This window comes from Thunnus maccoyii, chromosome 8 (genome assembly GCF_910596095.1).
Source record: "Thunnus maccoyii chromosome 8, fThuMac1.1, whole genome shotgun sequence".
In the NCBI taxonomy this organism is placed as follows: domain Eukaryota; kingdom Metazoa; phylum Chordata; class Actinopteri; order Scombriformes; family Scombridae; genus Thunnus; species Thunnus maccoyii.
The window spans coordinates 7,215,063-7,223,536 of NC_056540.1; positions in this window are offsets into that span (position 1 = coordinate 7,215,063).

Below are 8,474 nucleotides of genomic sequence, written 5' to 3' on the forward strand. Positions count from 1 at the left end.
TAAAATACAGCATGTTTGATCATGTTATGTAAATTTAGGAAAGCGTCTGCTTGTCGCATTACAATTCTCCAGTTACATAATCAGCTTCATTTAGAAGAGGAGGTCGAGACAGAGAGTGAAAATGAGGGTGGGAAGGAAGGAGAGATGGAGGGATGAATATATCAACAGAGTTTTATAGAAAGACCCTAAAAAGTGAAATGATGTAAAGACCGTGAGAGCAGTTATTACAATAGTGCATTAATTTGTTACTTAAATATTCATTTGCCAATCAAATTAATCTAAGAGGAAGTATAATTTGTATTCAATGATTGTTTCCTGCAGTAAATTGTCCTGGTCGCTGAATCAACCAATTCTACTGAAACTTAATGAAAAAGCAAAACTTGTAGTTCATCAAACTAGAATGGGCAAAGGTACATTTCTTGAAGTTGTAAAATTCATTAAAATGATTGTCTGTTGATTGTCTGTTATGATTTATCATAGCTTTGATCACATACACACTGAAAAAATACTTAAAGCTTCAATAACCAAGATTTTTACTACATTGTGTTATTTTTCTTGCTAACCCCATGTGTGGCCATACTTTGTTCAGATCCTGAGAACTCTATTATGAATTCTCTTCATGTTCACAAAGTTTTAAGTGTTGCCGAACATAATGGAAATTGTATAAAATGATAGAAGACACAAGACACAATCATTGTGATGTTGTGGGCCTTTTTTTCACACTACTACTACTGAATATGTGACATTGTTTCAGAAATATTGAATCAAGCGGACTTGTCAGTCCAGTCCAGCGTTAGAAAAAATAGATTTTTTGCATGGTTAAACACATTATCAATAAGTTAACTATACTTTAAGCAGTATAATTTTCTACTTTCCAGGACATTGGTTTGATGTCTTTATAAACTGTGAAAGTGAATTTTCAGGCACTTTAAACTTGCTTGAGATAAGGTAATCCATCACAGTGAACACTTTATTCCTGTTGTTTCAATAGAAATTTCCTTATGGTTGCCTCAATCTCAACACAATTCTGGCTTTTAATAGGAATTTCAGCCAATTTGCTAATAAATCAGGACATGTGCTGCTTGAAGTGCAATTTAACATGAGCTGAAAATCTTGTTTTTGCTGACCTCCAGTGGTTAATCCGCTCACCTTGATGTAGGATGATGTAGGAGTGTACTCCAGGGTGTGTTGGTACGCTGTGACATCACTGCTGGGTGTGGTCAGAGTTGGAACAGACTTGAAACAACCAGACAAAGTGAAATAAAGCTTTTCAGCCTGGTATGAAGTTGCTTTTTAATTCTTAACACTACAGAAAGCAGGATACTGAAGCTTATACAATTAACATTTTGGGTCCTAAGTGTTGTTAGATCAGTGTGTTTTTAGAATCTGGAGGGAACTGTGGATTATTAAAGATCATGATTTTGTTTTGATTAAGTCAAATGTCAAAATGTATCCTTCTTCAGTTATAAGAAACGTTATTATGATACCTGTCTTACCTCCATGTTAAAATATTAAAGCAGCAGTTAAACATATTACTATTTTACTTTTGGTTTTCATTGTCTGTACAAACTCATTCATTCATTCACAAAGTGTTATGGGAATTTTTATTTATTATTTTTTATTTATTTAAGTCATTTGTTAAATTGCCACGGAAACTGCACCGGGATCACTATTTTTCCCTCCTGCATTACAAGTAACCCACTATTACTAAATCATGCATATTCATTTCTGTCAGTAGCGATGCTTAGTTGCAGGGTATCAAAGGTTCATGCAAACATCTTTAAATGAATAACACTTTCACCACAGTATGGCCAAGAGCCAAGTTATTCACTGGAAGTAATCACTGGCTCTCAGTCTCACCACTAAGATCACTCTCTGCACAGTTGTGTAATAAAATACTGAATTGACAAAACAAATCTTTCCGTATGGGTTACTGGGACAAAATCTCCTCAAGTAGGGGTCTGAGGCCTAACGTTGGGAGTATTTGGGATCCATGACATTAAAAAATGTACACAACAAAAAAGCTTCTAAGAACAAAAAGCCGGCTAAAAGAAATCCAGTGCTGTAAGTACAAAACGGCACAGACTGGTTACACAAGCGCACAGCTGCTAAGTGGCTGTGCAGGCGAAGCAGAGAAAATCAAACGGCTTTGGATCAAAAGACAAAATATAATTTTTCCTCTGTCTCAGATCACTGTGTGTGAGTGTATGAGTGTGTGTGAGTGTGTGTGTGTGTGTGTAGGTTTATCCACACATAGGAAACAGTGTAGGCTGCAAACACTCCGGGCTATTCCTATTTTTTTTTCTTTTTTTCTTTTTTTTGCTTGTGTGAGTATGCATGTGTGTGTGTCTGACAAGAGTGTGTGTGTAAGAGAGAAAGAGAGGAATTGTCAGTGTGGGTGTATGCAGTGATTTGTGAGTGTGTGTGTGTGCACACGTGTGTGTGTGTGTGTGTGTGTGTGAGAGAGAGAGTGTGTGTATGTTGTGGTAGTGGTGTGGGTGTGTTTCAGAGAGAGGGGGAGTGAACAGGTCTTTTCTAAATGAGGGGGAGAATGAGAGATCAGGAGAGAATTAGTCACAGAAAGAGACAGAATGAGATCTCCTGTGCCTCCAATATCCAGTTTTTCCCTCACTTCTTTCTTTCTTTCTTTCTTTCTTTTTTCTTTCTTTCTTTTCCTCCCCTCCACTCCGTGTATCCTCTTTTCTGCTTTCCTCATAGCTACAGTATCCCTCTGTTGGTACATTTAATTGTCCTTCCATGTTTACATGCAGAAACTTATCTTCTGGTCTGAGGTTTATGTATATAAACCTAATTACATGGTCTAGCTAAAACTACCTTCCAATAATGAGAAACCTGTTTAGTATGCTCAGCTTACTTCCACATTAAACAGGTCAACATACTGTAGTATCTTATGTAGAGTGGTGGTTCCTATTAATGTCTTTCTGCAGCATTAAACATAAACTACTATTACTGAGTCAAAGAGGAAAAGGAAAAATTGTGTTATAGTAACTGGTTTATTAATGACAACAGGGAGACACAATCTGAATTAGATTTTAACTCTGCATGAACTCTGACTAGCTAAGCCATTATTTCTCTCTTGTCAAGTTTACTATCTTCCCCTCACACCAGGGATACTTAATGTAGCTTATCTTGCTTAGCATTACAGTAGCAGCTGTATTTAGTGAGAGAACAGCAGCCCCGGAGCTGGTAGAGATTCAGTTTCTTGCTCAAAGACACTTCAGCAGGTTGAACTGTAGCCAACAGTGGTCATTACACACCACTGTTAGTATCAGCAACTGTTCATAATCATGTTTATTACTTGCCTTGCCTTGTTTTCAAGTCTTTGTATTTAAAGTGGTATTCCACCCACGTTTAACATTTGAGTATCAAAAATTTGCCCCTTATTTAATGGATTAAAAGGATGTATAAAGGCCCATCAAAGTCCAGGCATTGCAAATCATCTGCAGAAGCTTTTGGTCAGTGAAAATGCTGTCTTGACACGTGACTTCTTGTAGTCGTGAGAGTAATTACTGTTTGTTGTAAATAGTAAAGGCAATAACATCATGACATTGCTGTGGCATGTATGGTCACATTACACTTCCATCCTGCTTTTTTGTTCTGTCTCTCATTCACTTGAATTCAAGCTCACACGACAGATGAATTTAAGTCTTTGAACGCGCGAATGTGCACAGTCAGCCAATAGAAACACTGATGCACCGTGTTTGGAAATGGAGTTATTGTTTTTTTGGTGTGCCATTACCGTCTTTAGTACAATATTACACTACCAGACTACAAATTGTAGCACCTCTCTTATACACCGTTGACAGTTTGTGATTACTCTGCCAAAAATGTATGTATATCCACATCGAAATCATGACATCACAATCTTCATTGGGGCAATGCTGTTGAACACAAAGTTACTGTGACTTTACCTTTAGGGAGGAGGTTTGGCCGAGATGAGAGTGTGGTTCATGTCATGTCTCTTACCAACATACAAACAGGTGACAAATTAAAGGAAAAATTGGTACAGGTCTGAATGCTTGACCCCTACAGTGAGGGGATGTGATGGCTCTGTTATGCTTTGGAAGGCATTTTGCTGGCATGATTTGGGTCCACTTGTCCCCTTAGAGGGAGGGGTCACTGCAAATCAATACAGTTGTTCTGAATGATCACCTTTATGATGGGACTGGTCTCTTCCAGGATGACAGTGCCCCAATTCACAGGACATGAGGGGTCACTGAATGGTTTGATGAGTATGAAAATGATGTGAATGATATGCTATGACCTTCACAGTCACCAGATCTCAACCCAACTGAACAGCTATGGGAGATTTTGGACTGACGTGTTAGACAGCACTCTCCACCACCATCATCAAAACACCAAATGAGGGAATATCTTTTGGAAGAATGGTGTTCATCCCTCCAAGAAATTGCCTTTTCAGTCATTTATAAGAACTTGTTTGATACGTTGCTGTTGACACTTTGACACCTTTTCTTTGCCATGTACACTTATCAATATTGGAATACACTGTAACTGACTGAATCCAAGTTGACCTCAACTTTATATTCAAACTACACACTTTTTACAGCAATCATGCAAGTTTACAGGATGTTAGCAAGAAAGTGCAACTTTTGCTGTCACACGGCCACTGTAAGTCACAAATGACAGTTAAGGGATAATGGTAAATGGTAAAACATAATGTGACAGTGTTAGAGAAGAGTCATAAAATTAGCAAACTGGTCTGCTATGCAGCATCTAAAATTTGCTAACATTAGCTAGCATAAGCTACAGTACTGTCTTTCACTTATAAGAGGAAGACTGTGTTATTTCATCTTTCAAAAGTTACACTGTCTCACTTTATATATAATACATATAATACTCAAAAGACTAATTTTGGATGAAGTACAACTTTAAATGTGTTACACTGAAAACAGGAAACCCTGCTAATCTAATCTGTATGCAAACCAGAGTGTGGTAAATGTTCAGTGTGGCAAGTTAAACCTGCGCCAGGACGACTGAAAGTGGAAAACGCATGATGAAATTACAAGCAAGCCAATTTGGTTTTGATGAGAATTGGTTTTGGTCCCAATTGACTTATTCCTACACTGCTAATGAATGCTAACAAGAAATTCACTGCTGATGAGTCAAAAACCTGTCACATTGGCATAAAAAGTTTTGGAGAGTTCTTTAAAGAGCTGCAGCCTGTGATCAATGCGTAAGGTGTCTTAAAGATGCCAAACCTGCCCTTATGTTAAGACAAAGCTTGTGGAAATTACTCTGGTAAAAAGACAGATCAATTTAAGTAAAGACAGGAGACCAAACCACAGAGGAATGCTTCAAAAGAAAATGAGGATTAGGCAGACTTGGAGGGAAAATGGGGGATGGTTAGAGACCGGAGAGAAAGAGGAACAAAGACAGAAGAGGAAGCAGAGATGGAGGGAAAGCATGAAGAAGAGAAGAAATGAGGCAAAATATGAAGGGCTGAAAGAATGAGAAAGTGGGGAAAAGACAGGCGGAACAAGGAGAAATGGTACGAAAGTGGTGACCCAGAGAGAAGGATTGCAGGTAGGAAAAAAGGGATGATGATGACGAGAGAAAGTGAGAGGGAGAGACGCAATGAGGGGGAAAAACAGGTTGGATTAGACAGGCGAGCATTAGAAGAGTGGATTGGAGGTTGGATGGAGGGATTGTTGGCAGAGAAAAGGTATTCGAGGAAGAGTGAAAGCCTTTAGAGGAGTTGTTAGGAGAGCTACAGAGAGATCCCTGCTTAGCAACAGAGGATGAACAAGTGGGAGAAGTATGTAGCACTTCAAAGTATATACTCATTGGGGAGGTTTATGCTTGTGTGTCTGTAAGTCTGCCATTTGAGGGTCAGCCTTAAAGTGATGCTTTACCAAAAAGCTGTCTTTTTAGTATTAAACACTCATAAAACTTAGGCTTAAAGGCAGTTGTAAAAAGTTTGTGGTTTCCTCCTTTACAAAGAAAATCAGCTTTGATTTTCATAAATGTACCAAAACATAGAAAATTCTCAAACTGCTGCATTATCCACTTCTCTGCTGTTCCTTCATGTGGTCAAACAGTGTTTCACCAAAATATTGGTGTCCCTTTTTGCGGAAGAACATACAAAAGCATAAACAGCATGAATAGTTGAATGTGAAAGCAGCATTTCTTCAGCAGATGGAATTTGCTCAGTTGTCATGGAGTTGGCTCAAGTATGGAGCTTTGTGATCACATGACAGGTGGTCATATATGGGGGGAGATGGTGACACCTGTCTCTGTTCAAAGATGGTCTTTGGCATTGTGATTTGAAATTCTTCCTTGATATTTTGTCCAGCTGTTCACGAACTCCTGGCTGATGACTTTGACTCCAGTCGATGCTGTGAGCAGTCTCTTGTCCAGGATCCTTACCTGATGTTGCACATAAAAAGACCTGAGTGGAAACCAGGACATTCAAAAAAGTCTTATAATATCTCAAAAAGCAAATAAAGAAAAAGTTTTTCTACTTTCTCAGGTGGAAAAGTTGCTATATCAGTAAAAACAAAATGTGACAAAGTGCAATGGAAACAGACTTAATGAATAAATCAACTATATGACGCATGTGACAGTATGTCACTCAAGCTTCCACTGGAGAGACAAGCAATACCCATTGGTCTGGAGTGCTCGCCAGACAAGCTGGACCTCCTTCTCCCTGACAACTTAAGTGACTGTTGAGTTATACACTATTATATATGATGGGAAAACATATTTTTATGAAATCTGGGTTGAAAATTTTCCCTGAAAAAAGGGGATCACAGACTTCACCAGTGCAGGAAAGGAGTGAGGAGCAAACTTTAAAGGTACCCTGTAGAGTTTTTGATGACTAATGGAAGTGAAATGTTCTTACAACTACAGTGTAGTGATTAGCGTGTGTGGTGTAGGAGATACATTTAATGTAAAGGCTTTATTTAAGGGAAAAAAGTGGTTAAAGTTAATGATGTGACTTATTATTGATGCCAGAAGTCAGAAAGCACGATTAACTTTATCTCTGTGAACATGAAAAACTGAGTCACCTGTCTCCACTGCTCTCTGTGTCTCTTTCTTTTCCTCTCTCTCTCCCAATCCTCCCACATTTTCCAACGAGACGCAATTAGTGTTCTACCAAATGCTCCTGCCACTAAGAATAAAAAAGCAGGAGGGTAGATAACTTCTCAGATGGGTAACTTTGTTTTATACTGGAGAGTCCCCTTGACCCTAAAGTCACTGCAAAAGACAAAAAAGAAGAAAAAACGTGTTAATGGAGTCATTTAGTGAATTCTAACTTATAGGTAGATTTATACTTTTTTCCCCACTGAAACTGTCCATGAACCATCATGCGATAATGGCTTCATAATTCTCTGGAAAGAAGTGCATCTGGAGTTTTGAAGTCTCTCAGCTCTCGTCTGTGCTGCTTTCATTTAGACTAGTGGCCCACACAGTGCTGGTTCTTCCTTGTTTCTTGTTCTTCACTTGTGATCAAAGCCGTGGAGAGCTTGTGTGGGCTCTGCACCGCAGGCAGAGAGCAATAGAAGTTGACACGCAACAAACAGAACAGGTTTTGATTATCTGGTCAGGTCCAATCAAATTGGATGATTCATTTATTAATATTTTTCAGTGCTGGGAATATCTGCAAGCACTATGATACTTAAATTAAAATAAAATGTAAGATTACAGTAGTTAGAGCCATAAGGATTCCTATGGAAGACATTGTTCATTACAGCACATTGCAACAGGATATAGCAAGGATTAAAAAAGAAAATAATAGAGAATTGAACAGATAATAGGTATAGGATTGGACACAACAAGCTGAAAACACAACATTAACATGCAGTATTATCACTTATTCATGTTGATATGGCTAAGGTGTTAGCAGACAGTTGCCTATTTACACATGTAGCAGATACGGAGCAACGTTGGCATTCATTTGGAGTTATGTTTCTTTCCATGTAATGAATTACACAATGTTCACTTTCCTTGTAGCTCTGCTTTGGACTCCACTGAAAAATATCAGGCACTTTAGCTTCTGAATGTTTCAGTACGTTCACAAGCTCATAGCTAACTCTGAATTAACTCTGAGTTAGGTCATAGCTAACTCTGTCTGTCTGCAGCATACAGCAGTTTATTAAGGCTTCTTCGCTGCCTGATGCAGAAAAAACAGTGATTTGAGCAGTGAGAGTAAACCAGAACACTAAAGTTGTGGGCCATAAAACCAAAACAATGAGCTTAAAGATGCTAAAACTCTCTGTAGGGGAATAACAGATATGGGTGATAATTCTCTAAGGTTTATCAGTGATACCTTTCATATCACATATAGTCATATGATCTATTACTCATATAAAAATACTGATTAGTGCAGCTTTAAAGTCACTGTGAGGCAACAATGCTAACCACTGCACCACCGTACCGCACCCAACATACAACATGCTTATACATCTAGATTTTACCCAGGGGTGACCTAA